Source organism: Megascapheus bottae, chromosome 10, assembly GCF_031878675.1.
Source record: "Megascapheus bottae isolate mThoBot1 chromosome 10, mThoBot2.hap1, whole genome shotgun sequence".
NCBI lineage: Eukaryota > Metazoa > Chordata > Mammalia > Rodentia > Geomyidae > Megascapheus > Megascapheus bottae.
In genome coordinates this window covers 18,678,276-18,690,683 of record NC_143518.1, presented here as the reverse complement: position 1 = coordinate 18,690,683, position 12,408 = coordinate 18,678,276, and the positions used below count along the sequence as shown (strand labels likewise).

Here is a 12,408-nt window from a genome sequence, read left to right as displayed (position 1 = left end):
TTTGGCCCTGGACAGGCACAGTGTTGGTGACTGGAGGTGAGGCCAAGTGAGGGTGTAAGGGACCAAGTAGGGTCCTGCTCTAAAGAGAAGTTCAGAAATAGAGCTCTAGAGGAGGGGGTGACCTGGTTTCTATTACTTTTGTATGTGGTTTTGTTAGTGGGAGATTGTTCATGTAGATGATCTGGAATGATCTAGGAGATGTGGGGGAAATGGTCATGATGCAGAGGTGGGTGGCTCTGTGGGGTGATTCATGGGTATATGGGTATAGGCACGAGTGCCCCAAACCTCTGATGTTAAGTATTTGGGGTGGGGTAGAAGTCTGGGGATGGGTCCTGTGGGCTTCTTCAAAATACATTTTTATTTCTTTGCTTAGTTGCACAAAGGAGTTGTTAGGTAATAGGATAGTTTATGAATGTAGTGTCTCTTGTTACTGTGATCCCTTTTACATTCTCACCCACCACTCCCACTTAAGTTTTAGGTTATGTATGGCTGTGCATTTTTTTAAGTACATGAAAAATTTACATGAAATCAGGAAACAGAACTTTTCAAACTCTCAAGTTAGTTTTCATGTAGCTTTATAATTTTTACAAAATTCCTGACTCACCAGTGTAGATCTTTGAGTGGCAAGTGCAAGGTATGATGGGAGGATTGTGTTGTTTGTAGAGGGCTACATGCCTGTTATCCTAGCTGGTATGGGAAGTCTAATGTACTGGAATCACACCCAAGTTCTCACCTGGATAAGAAGCAGTCACCATTGCAGAAAAAGGCGCCAAGTGTGGCAGAGCAGTAAAAGTGCCTGCCTAGCAAGCATGAGGCCCCATGCCTGAATATCAGTACTGGAAACAGTTCTCACAGGAGAGAAACAATATGTCTAGACAGCTGATTTTCAGAATGAATTAGACTTACCTTTCTGCTTGGTGTGACCAAGCCTGCATCAGTAACCAGGAGGTTCATAAAAAATGAAGAACTTCAGGGGTGGAGCCTGTTAGAATTGGAATTTTAACAAGATCCTTGAGTGATTCCTAAGTACTTCAGTTAATAAATCACGATTATCCATGAACACTTCCTAAAGTAACCTTTAAATATCTGGGAATAGTCTTTACCTTTTAATAGTTGTACAAAGGGATTTCAGTTCAACATGCTGATTTATTAGAACATCTTCATGTTTGTACATTGAGTACTAGGACTAAATTTGTTTAGCAGTGCTCGCGATATCTGTCTGCCATCTGCATCTGTACCTGCCTCAGAAAACATACTTCAGCTTCCCGATACTCATTTTGTTAAACTGTTAATTTTTTAAAGGAGTTATGCCATGGAACTCCATGCTACAGCCCTGCATATGTTTATATATATATTTATATTTTAGGTATAACTTCTACATATGAAAGAAAACATACACCTGAGCTTGATTTACTTTACTTAACATAAAAATTTTCCAGGATCCATTTCCCTGGAAATGACATAATATTCTTATTGGGAGATGAATAAAATTCCATTGTGTGTGCATGAGTGCGTGCATGTGTCCACAGTGTATATGTATATTTGTGGTATATATGTGTATATACATATATGGTACACATAGATGCAGCATATAGCATATACGATTTATATGTGTACACACACAGATATCTATTTTACATAAAATAATGTTTTTTGAAGAAGAGCCTTTTGTAGAGGATGCTTTTGAACAAATGCAGAAGAGATTGTTAAGAATTGAGTGATCACTTTGTCAAGTGTAACTTTATACTTTGTGACCAGACTCAGATACAAGTATGTTATCATGTGTATATGCTGGCACTGAGTCAAATGTAGAGCTGGCATTCAATTAGCAAGCTAAACCCCCATGAAGAGTAAGGTCTGAAAAAGAGTAAGGTCTGAAAAACATCTAGATCTTTTCTGGTTCCCAGAGAGTGTTTTGAGATTAAATAGGTTTTGGTGTAGGAACAGTTAAGAAATTGATTGTGCTGTGAATGTGAAAAGTCACGTCATTATTTTAAAGTCCTGCTGAAATGCATTGTATACCAGGAACACTCATGTGGGTGAAACTCCAGGCTGGGATGTTTTAAAGAGCTTTAGAATGTTCAGCATAGGAGGCTTTAACAAAGAGCCTCATAGAGAACTCCCTGAGGGGCCATCATCTGGGGACAATGGTCCTTTCCCAAAGCCTCACAATGACTGGGGGGAAAGTTCTTGACCCTTTTCCTCCAACTGGGCTGCCTTTAAAAAAATTATGCCTGATGAAAATATACTACTTTATTTTATAATGGGTTGCTCTGTCCTGCAAATTCTGGAATGTTAAAACCCCCTTCCCTGGTGGCCTCTTTCTTCCTTCCATTTTTTTCCCCTTTTACTGGTTACTTCTTTCATTACAGTTTTGATCTCATTTCACCATTATCTTCTCTGTCTCTTTCTGGAAATTATCTTTCTGATAGATCGCTTTGTAGAACAGCTTTGCTGTTCTCAGATAAAACTCTGAAAGCACCTTCTCCCAGCCACATTCAGCACGGCCCATTTCTCAGCCTCTCCAGGCCTCTGGCATCTGACTTGTGGCTTCTGGATGGCTGATGCGTGGGTAGGAGGTATGGCTATATGGCATCGATTCTTAACGGGGTGACTTCATCAACACAGGACATTTAGCAGTGTTTAAGACATTTTGGTTTTGTTGACTTTGATGGTGGTGATGGTGGTGGTGCTAATGGCATTTGGTAGGTAGCGGCTAGGGAGGATGCTGAACTTCCTAGAATGCATAGACAATCCTTCTCTTGCAGGGATCTGCCCTTAAATGTCAAGTGTCTTGGTAAAAGCCTACTCTATAATACTTGAGGCTGTATTACATCATTGTGCACATCTAAGCATATCTTTTTTTCTTTTTGCCAGTCCTCAGGCTTGAACTCGGGGCTTGAGCACTGTCCTTGGGCTTTCTGAAGGCTAGTGCTCTACCATTTGAGCCACATTTTCAGTTTTATTCTATGTATGTGGTACTAAGGAATCAAACCTGGGTCCTCGTGCATGCTAGGCAAACAATCTACCACTAGGCCAAACTCCCAGCCCAACCTATTCATTTATGTTCCTTTTAATAATGAGGTGAAAGGCCCTGGATAAGAGCCTGTAGGACTCAGGTTCCTTCTCACTCTACCTTCTCACTCTGTCACTCATCAGCCACTCATGTGGCCTTGGCTTGACTGCCTTGTCCCTCTCAACTTCAGATTCTTCATCCAAAGCAATGGACACCTGGAATCCATGCTCACTGACTTATAGTGAAGACAATTTTTATCTCATTTTTCAGAAACAAACAGGGACATGATCCAAATAGTTAAATTTTGGAGTAGTAACCTTCACCACTTTTTTTCTCTTGGAAAGAGTGTGTAAGTGCTCTGATAAGTCAGGAAGCACAAAAATAAAAAAAAGACAGGCTTTGATTTGCTTATTATTCCTGATGACATCACAGGAGTTCACCATGGTCGTAAACAAGCAGCTGAGCCAGGCCTTGTCTGTGGGGAAAGGCAATGTGCAGTAGAATGGCCTGTTTCTTTCTCTCTGCTGTGACTCTGTCCTGTTGTGATTTCAGGTGGGAAGCAGACAGCCGGAGTCTAGTGACCATCTAAGTAAACACCCCTCTGAGAGTCCCTGCTTTAGTTTTGTAGACCTAGGTGGGGGGTGGGGGAGGTGCAGCCAGGGAGTCACCACAGATTTAGAAAAAAATTGTTTGATTTTTCAAATAAATCAAGACATCCTTATAGTTTATACAGGCTCCCAAGCACCAAGTTACCAGTTTTTCCCTCTATCTCTCAAGATGGATGAAATCAACTTATCAGAGAAATGAAAGAACTTTAAAGAAGGAGAATGTGGAGGTACAGATGAGACATCAGGATGAAAGATTGGTTTCTGGTGTCTTAGACCACAACTGACTGATGTTCTTTATGAATTAAAAAAAAAAATCTCATGTTGCTCCGAGTGAGTCCCACATGCAGAGCAGTTGTGAGTCCAGCCCGTGGTATGCTCCGCTCGGGCTTTGAACAGTGTCAGAAACCTTTAAAATTACCTGGCCCAAGCTAGAATATCCTCAGCTGCCAAGAATTCAACTTGGAAGCCTTCCAGATGTTGGGATTTCTGGCACATAGTGAGTTCTGAAGTTAAGGATGGACTGCTGTGTGTAAATTGTGCTGTTTCTGTCTTGCTCACCTCTAGTGGCCCACTGTTCAGGAATGAGGCCACTCACTCCTGTGATGAAGAAACTTTGCCCACATTCATTTCACCAGTTTTATACTCCTTGCTGAAACTTTTACATGATAAAATGCTATTGTTTACAAGACTAAACCTATAGGGAAAGGAAAACTTTTTAGGACAGACTTACTGCAACCATTGAATTTCTAAGTGAGCAAGGGGTAAAGAAGAAATATTAACTGTTTAGAGCTTCACTCTCTAAAATGTGTCATGTTATTTTAGGTATGTGTGCTTTTATTTGAAGAGGTTTAACACTTCTCAGGAAAGGCTGCTTTTTTTTTCCTTCCCGCTAATGATTCCTACCATGTTGAAGTAGTTTCTGTTTCCTTTTCTTTACTCAAATCTCTTTATTTGCCTTCTGGAATAGCAAGCTTTGTTTTCTCAGGCTCTTTCTAGAGCAATGCTTCCTTGATAGAATCAGGCAGTTTCCATTTCCACACATTCAGATGATACAAATGACATTCTTGTAATCTTTTCCCAGAAATTGGAAATAGTGGCAGCAGATTTTAGTCACTGGGAAAGAAGCCTCATGTGAATAGTAACAATTCAACACATTGGACGCACTTCAAAGAGAAGGCCATGAGTTAAAGAAGGCTGGCTGTGATGCTTTAAGCAGTCCTAGCGGAAAGCATTACCACTCTCGATCACTATTCATTCCAGAAAATTCAGTTTCGATCACTATTCAAATACCATAAGAAAGCAATTCAAATGAATCTGAGGGATTGAAAGAAAAAAAAATGGAAAAAGAGGAGTAATTAAACACAGAATAAAAACAAGATTTAAAACTCTAAACTTAGATGAATTAAATGTTGAAATATGAAATGGGCTTTTTTTTAAGTAAAAGCAAAACAAGAAATGGAGACACAATATGCCATATAAAAGAGCTTAGTGTTGTCTTTAAAACAGCCAAACAGGATGAATAAAAAATTAAAGTTTAGGCCAGGGGTTTGGCCTAGAGGTAGTGTTTGCCTAGCATGCATGAAGACCTGGATTCGATTCTTTGATACCACATACATAGAAAAAACCGAAGTGGTGCTGTGGCTCAAGTGGTAGAGCTCTAGCCTTGAGAAAGTCCAAGGACAGTGCTCAAGCCCTGAGCTCAAGCCCAGGACTGGCAAAAGAAATAAAATAAAAATAAAAGTTTAGTTTAAAAGCCATTAACTGAATGTCAGTGGTTCATGCATTTAATCCCAGATAATTAGTAGGCAGAGATCAAGAGGCTTATGATTTGAGGCCAGCCCAAGAAATAAACTTAAGACCTCCATTTGAACCAATAACCTATGCCCCTGTGATCCTACCTTCACAGGCAAGTCATGGTTCAAGCCATCCCGGCATATGTGCAGGAGCCTATTTGAAAACAACGAAGGCAATAAGAGCTGGGGAGCATGTGCCTTAAGAGATAGAGTACAGACCTAATAAGTACAAGGTTATGTGCCCAACTCCTATTACCATATATATATATATATATCAATAAATTATAAACATTAAAATTGTGCATCGAAGAAATGTGGGTAGAATGTTACTGAGCAAAAGTTGATAAAATGATTAAGAAAGAGTAAGACAAAAGTTAATAATTAGCGATGCCCCAAAGAAATATCGGTCCTATGAGGAGATTTTCTGCATGGTAGAGAGAGGCAGCATGCTTCTGAACCACACTCTGGCACTTGAGTCACTCAATCTACATTTTAGTCACATAGACAATAGAAACAATGACATGACCATTGCCATTTTTGCCACTGCCATTTTTACAGTTTATGGTGTGATTGTTCCATGCTAGGCACCCTACCAGGTACCTCATATTTTCTTCTACCACCACAATTATACTGAGATCTTGCCCTCATGTTAAAGTTCATTGACGCTGAACCTGAACTCTGACTAAGGTCAGGCAGCTTGTGAAGTAACAGCTCTGGGTTTTGGACTCAGGTTGGTCTGTGTTCTCAGACTATTTAATTTGAATATTGAGATCTCAGATGCTCCCAATTTTCTCTCACATTCACCTATATAATAGTAAAAAAAAAAAAGTAAAGTACACAAAGAATGAGGTTATAGTACCACTGTTGGGACTGACATTTGACTGTTGTTATCCTGAGATCTTTGAATTTGGCATTCGTTTGCCTGTCTGTTGCTTTGTTACAGAATGAACACCGAGCAAGGTCCCCAAACAGCTGTTGTGAAATGTGGAAGTCAGACTTGCTTCTGTGGGGCAGGAGATGGTTTGAGGAAAGAAGCAAGACCAAATTAGCCAGGCCTATCAAATGGGAGCCTGCTTCCTGTTCATTGTCATGGAGCTTCTGACACTACCACAGAAACTCCATTCTGATGGCTGAAAACTCATTCTGATGGCTGAACACTACAGAAGAACTCAGCAATTAAAAAAAAAATAGAGGCCTATTTATAGCATGAAAATTTCCTTCTCCAGCTGGGAAGAATGAAAGAATGAGTTATTGAGGTCCCTAAAAGATAATGCCCTTTTCTAATAGCTAGATGGTACTGATGACAGATAGTGCCCAGGATACACACTGTATAAACTTTTAAAATTTGTATAACTGACCTTCTCTATTATTATTCCTGTTTTACAGATGCAGAGCTTAGAGGTTAGGGAATGTGTTCAAATTCATACTGTGACTGTGTCAAAGAGCTTGGATTTCATTTAGGATTTTTCTTCCTCATCTGTACTTCGTCCTATCAGATAAAAATGGAAATAGTTCTCTTAAGTGCTTAGTATAGCAATGAGAGACAGATGTGTAAGTTTGAATAATTTGTTTCAGGCTCATCTCATCCTACTATTGGCCTACCCTGGCTCAGTATTTGAGTGTCTTATCAGAATCCTTTTCACCTTTCCCATGTCTTGGAAATTTTTTCTCTTCTTTAACCACACCATGGGCCCTGTTATATCTTGCCTTCTGGTGTTTGGCTCCACATTTATTACTGGCTTATCTCAACCCCTTTCGTTTACTTCCATCCTAATATTCTAGTCCTTCCTTACCACTCATACCAAAATGAGACAGTGGAAAGTACAAGCAGGCCTGTGAGACAGCCTTGACTAGTCCAGATAGCAATGTTTCCATCCTTGTCAGGAAAAAGAAAAAGGAAAGGAATAAACTCTTCCTTTGTTCTTTTTCATCAGAAAAGCCATCTTGCTAGAGGTCTCAAAGGCAGCTTCTGTCTGTCAGCCTTTGCTGAAGCAGTGGAAAACATAGATTAGGAGAGTGAAGTAGAAGGTCCAGCCATAGTCAAGGTCAAGGGTGACTTGGCCTCCATTCCCTGAAGAAGCCCATGCACCAGATCTCAGCTTCACAGCTTGGCAAAGGCCAAAGCCAGCATATTCAATAGGTCTACACTCCACATGCATCCTCTTGCCTCTTTCTTTTATGCACAAGGAAAGATGAAGTTTTGGGGAAATCCTAAAATAGAAAAGTATTTTGCTGCTTTTTAAACAAGTTCCCTGTCTTATCTTCTGTTCGGGATTAAATACAATAGATAATTATCTCACATGGATTTCTGGGGAGGGAAAAAGAGCTCTAAATGGGCAAAGTTATTCTTGTCAATGTAATCTTGAAGCTTATATTTTATGGGAGAGAGATTAAACCTATAATATTTTTTAAAAATAAACTTTCATCCGATCTGTAGCATTTTATCACATGTGGATTTCAGCATGATTTAATACATTTAACTCAAAATTTCTGCACTCATATGAGACTAAATGAAAGGATTTCTAGGATATGGAGACAAGAGTTTATCATGTGTGATTATTGTTCTTAATGTACTATGTTATTTCTCTTCTCTTTTTTGCCCTTTGGTTAATCTCATATTGTTACTGTATCTGCCTTTGTTACCTGATATATTGTACATATGTTTATTTGTTAATTTGAAATAGGAAAGGGAAGGGGGGTAAAACAAGATGATTGAGAGCGGGTGGAGGGAGGGAAATGGGGACAAAAACATAAGAAGGGGTATCAATGTGTGAAAAGTAATGTACCTACTACCTGGCGAATGTAAGTATAACCCCTCTATACCTTACCTCAACAATAATATATATGTATATATATATATATCTATATATATTTCTGCACTCATGTAAACTCTTTTCTGTAAAGATAATTGCTGTCTTAATGCTCATCTCAGTCCTCCTGTTCTTCGTTTCCTATCTTCAGGACAGAGAGAGGGCCTGGAAATGTACTATTTTCCTATACATCTTGGCCAACATCTCTGTCCTCTACCATTTAAACAGGTATTAAATTTACCTTTGTGTGGCTAAGAAACCAGTGAACAGAATATCTTAATATGTTTAATTTATTTCCTCTTTGTGTGTGTGTGAACACACACATGTGCGTGTGTCTGCTGGTACTGGGACTTGAACTCAGGGCCTGGGGGCTGGCCCTGAGCTTTTCCACTCCAGGATAGCACTCTACTACTGGAGCTATAGATTTACTAACCAGCTTTTTTGGTGGACATAAGAGTTTCACAGACTGTCTGTTAGGGCTGGCTTTGAACCACAACCCTCAAATCTCAGTCTCTTGAGTAGCTTGTATTACAGGCATGCAGTACAGGCGCCTAACCCCCTCTTTCGTTCTTTAAACATTCTTTAAATCCCCCAAGTGTTTTTCCCTCTTCACCTCAAGACCTCTGATTATACTGTAACCTGGTGGTCTTCATCCCTTGGGCATCTTCTTATCCTGCAGATCTCAGCTTTTAGTATCCTTTCCTCAGGGAGTTCTTGCTGAAGCCATGACCAGGCTCACTTCTTGTGAAATTAAGTGCTTCCACAGTCTCTGTACAGCCTTAATGTGATGCTCAGAACAAACAATCATTTTCCATGAATACAGGAAAATAAAGGATACTCAGCATTGTTGGTTTACTTCACGAGTTACTTTCCCCCAGGTGTTTGTTTAATGCCAAAGCAACAACTTGAGCGAAAGGCTTAAGTTGCAAAGACTCAACATGGTATAAAGTTTCACTTGTCACTAAGAATGGCTAAGAAGCGAACAAAACACAAACTCAGTTGTCTCTTCCATTCTCAAGTGTAGCTGCTGCTTCTGACCACCAACCTAACAGGCTTTCTCAGCTTCACACTGTCCCTTGCAACTAAGGATTTTGCTAGGAAACCCATCAAAAGATGACTTTGCAAAAGACAGTCATGAGCTTGCTTTCTTACTGAGTTTAGCTTGTGTCACAAACAGAACTTCAAGGTCTCACTCAGCTTTCTGTTCCATTGATGTTCTACCACTGGTGCCCAGCCCAGCAGGCTGATTTTTAATTAGTGATGGAGTCCAGAGGACTTTTCTACATGAATTGACCTTGAACTGAGTCTCTCCAGATCTTAGCCTCTTCAGTAGCTAGGATTACAGGTGTATACCACCAGCACCCAGTTTATGCCACGATGCTAATCTTTTCACATAGTTTCAAAAATTACTTCTCCAGTCCTTGAGTTATTGAAGAATCATGTCTTGCAGTTAATGTTATAGTTTGCTATCTTGGAATAGATTTGTAGCAGATGATCATGAGTGTGTGTGTGTGTGTATGTGTGTGTGTGTGTGTGCGCGCACATGCGTGTGTGTGTAGGTGTATGTGGTGTTCATATTTATAAAGTATTTTTTTTCACAGCAGTTGCCTTCTTTCAGCATGTGTGCAGCCACACATGTGATATGATTCGCATTTCTGTGATGGGTGTCAAACATTCCTTGAATTCATTTTCATGGGCCTTGCTTGATCACTGAACTGACAAGTAGTGGGAAGGCTATTACATCAGTCTTGACATATCTCAGGATGTCCTATTGATACATGTCACTCATCGCAGGGGCAGTGTGGGAGATGAAGGCAGGTGTTTCTTCACCAGATAGGAGTTGGAGAAGGGTAGAATTACCTCACTACCCTCAACATCCTTACTTCCCAGGTAGCCTTATAGAGGAGTTGAGTTTTCTTTGTCCAAGCCTCCTTCCTTGTCCGTGATCCAAGCGGCTTTTCCAGTCTGAAAGGCTCACCTTTCCTCAACATTTGTGTCTGAACAGCAGGATATCCCTTCAGTAGTAAAGTTTCTTACATCCTCCCACTCAGCTCTGGTTAGTGTATAAATTAGATGAGGAGTAAAGCCAGACAGAAGCACCATTGTCACTAACTCTGTGTGTGCTGTCATGATTTTGTGATGCTGTTTCCCTTCTGGAATCTTAAAAGTTTCACATTTGTATCTGCTTCTTAGTCTGTCAAGGACAGAAAGTTTCTTCCCAGGATTGGCAAACACAAAGCTACTGTGGGCTTCAGGCCAGGGGCCAGGCCTTTCCAGAAAGCCTCCTGCACTGGCATACAGAGCATCACTGTTGTTTTGGCAGGCCGTGTCAGCTTGCACTTTTTTTTGGCGCCAGTTGTGGGGCTTGAACTCAGGGCCTGAACACTGTCTTGGGTTTTCTCAAAATTGAACCTCTACCATTTGAGCTACAGCACCACTTCTGGCTTTTTCTGTGTACGTGGTACCAAGGAATCAAACCCAGGTCTTTGTGCATGCTAGGCAAGCACTCTACCACGAGGCCAAACTCCTGACCCCCCACCCTGTATTTTACTATGCTCTTGGGGTATGTCTTTTCCTTCTTTTATTTCTTCTCTTGCTCCATTTTTTTTGTGTGTGTGAAATGCTTTTTTTTCTGGAAAATTCACTGTGTTTGCATTGAACTTTCAAAACCTTCTCAGGCTATATGGTAAAGAAGATGACTGTCATAAAGGGTAAAGCAAGTACTAAGTATCCTGACCAAGACGGGATAAGGCTCTGCTTTGCTATCTCACTCAGTTTGTCTGAGGATAAAGCCTTGCAGGAATCCAAATTCTGCATAATGTACCTTTGCACAAGTACTTGCATACATAGATATAAATAAGAATGTACATTCTATCATTGTTTGTAATTATAAGACATGGAAGTGGAATGCTGTCATAAAAATAATGAGTGATCAAGAGTGATGAATGGAGAGGTTCAGTGAAAAAAAACTGATGTCAATTCATATATGTATACCATATATTTATGTATGTGTATATATCGATAGGAAAATCTAGAAAGATATGTTCCATAGATAATAGAAATGAGAGTAGAATAAAGAGGAATAGATCTGTTACATTTTTACTTTATATGCATTTGTAAGATTTCCTAATTTTATAATTAATCAATTATAGGAATAGATGATAGACTAATATCACCACCTTTTGTCTGTGATTTTGAATTTCTGTGTGGAAGCTCTTTTAAGATGGATAACACTGAGGGTTAGGTAATCAGTTGTTTGTCTCATTATTAAGGCAGTGCTCTTTGTCTTTTCTTTTTTTTTTTTTTTGCCACTCTTGGGGCTTGAATTCAGGGCCTGAGCACTGTCCTTGGGCTTTTTTCTCAACGCTAGCACTCTGCCACTTCTGGCTTTTTCTATGTATGTGGTACTGAGGAATTGAACCCAGGTCTTCGTGCATGCTAGGCAGGCATTCTACCACTAGGCCAGACTCTCAGTTCCAGTGCTCTTTGGCTTTTGCTGTGAGCTGTGACCTACCTACCTCATGTCTATGTTCCCATTTAACATCAAAGGATATCTTCTTCTGAAGTACGTATAAAGGAACAGTTTGTGATAGAGTTCATGCTTGTGTGCGTGTGTATATAAAGGTTTAGACTCAAGGCCTCACTTTCACTCAGCTTGCTTTATCATGGCTGTCACTCTACACTTGAGCCATACCTGCAAACTTTTTGCTTGTTATTTTGGACATGGCATCTTTTGGGTCTTTCTGTTCTGTTTTCAAACCATGATCCTCTGATCTCCTGAGTAGGTGAGATTATAGGAATGAACCATTAGAACCAGCTTAATTCACCCTTTGAGAAGTGTAAAAGTGTTCTTTTTCAAGAATCTACCTGGCATATGCAAATGTCAAGAATTCCTGTGTTCTGATTCTTCACCTATGGTTTTGTCATGATTCTAGGCTCATTGCTTGTCAGAAAGAAGGGAAAATAGTTCCAGAATAAGTCAATAATTGCTTTATTAGAACCACTTCATTTTAAAAAAAACTCATGATATTTGGTTTCTGTGAAGAAAGAAATAAAGAAAACAATGTAAGGACCTTCAAAAAACAAGTCCACTCAAATGGGATTGCATTAAACTGCAGAGCTTCTCTATAGTAAAGCACATAGCTAGCAAGTTAAATAGAAAGCTCACAGAGTTGGAGAAG

The 12,408-nt window shown here is 39.8% G+C and overlaps 1 protein-coding gene and 1 long non-coding RNA gene across 5 annotated transcripts in view; one reads left to right on the top strand and one right to left on the bottom strand.

Moving 5' to 3' along the window:
* The window catches only part of Rgl1 (ral guanine nucleotide dissociation stimulator like 1), a 225,506-nt gene that overhangs the window by 165,047 nt on the left and 48,051 nt on the right, over nucleotides 1–12,408 (top strand). The window lies entirely within an intron of this gene.
* LOC150057655 (uncharacterized) overlaps nucleotides 4,522–12,408 on the bottom strand; it is a 15,344-nt gene continuing 7,457 nt past the window's right edge. The window contains exons 2-3 of the long non-coding RNA XR_016536828.1: nucleotides 5,523–5,571; nucleotides 4,522–4,938 (exon numbers count right to left, since the gene is read on the bottom strand). This is a non-coding gene — a long non-coding RNA (uncharacterized LOC150057655). The remainder of the gene's footprint in view (nucleotides 4,939–5,522; nucleotides 5,572–12,408) is intronic.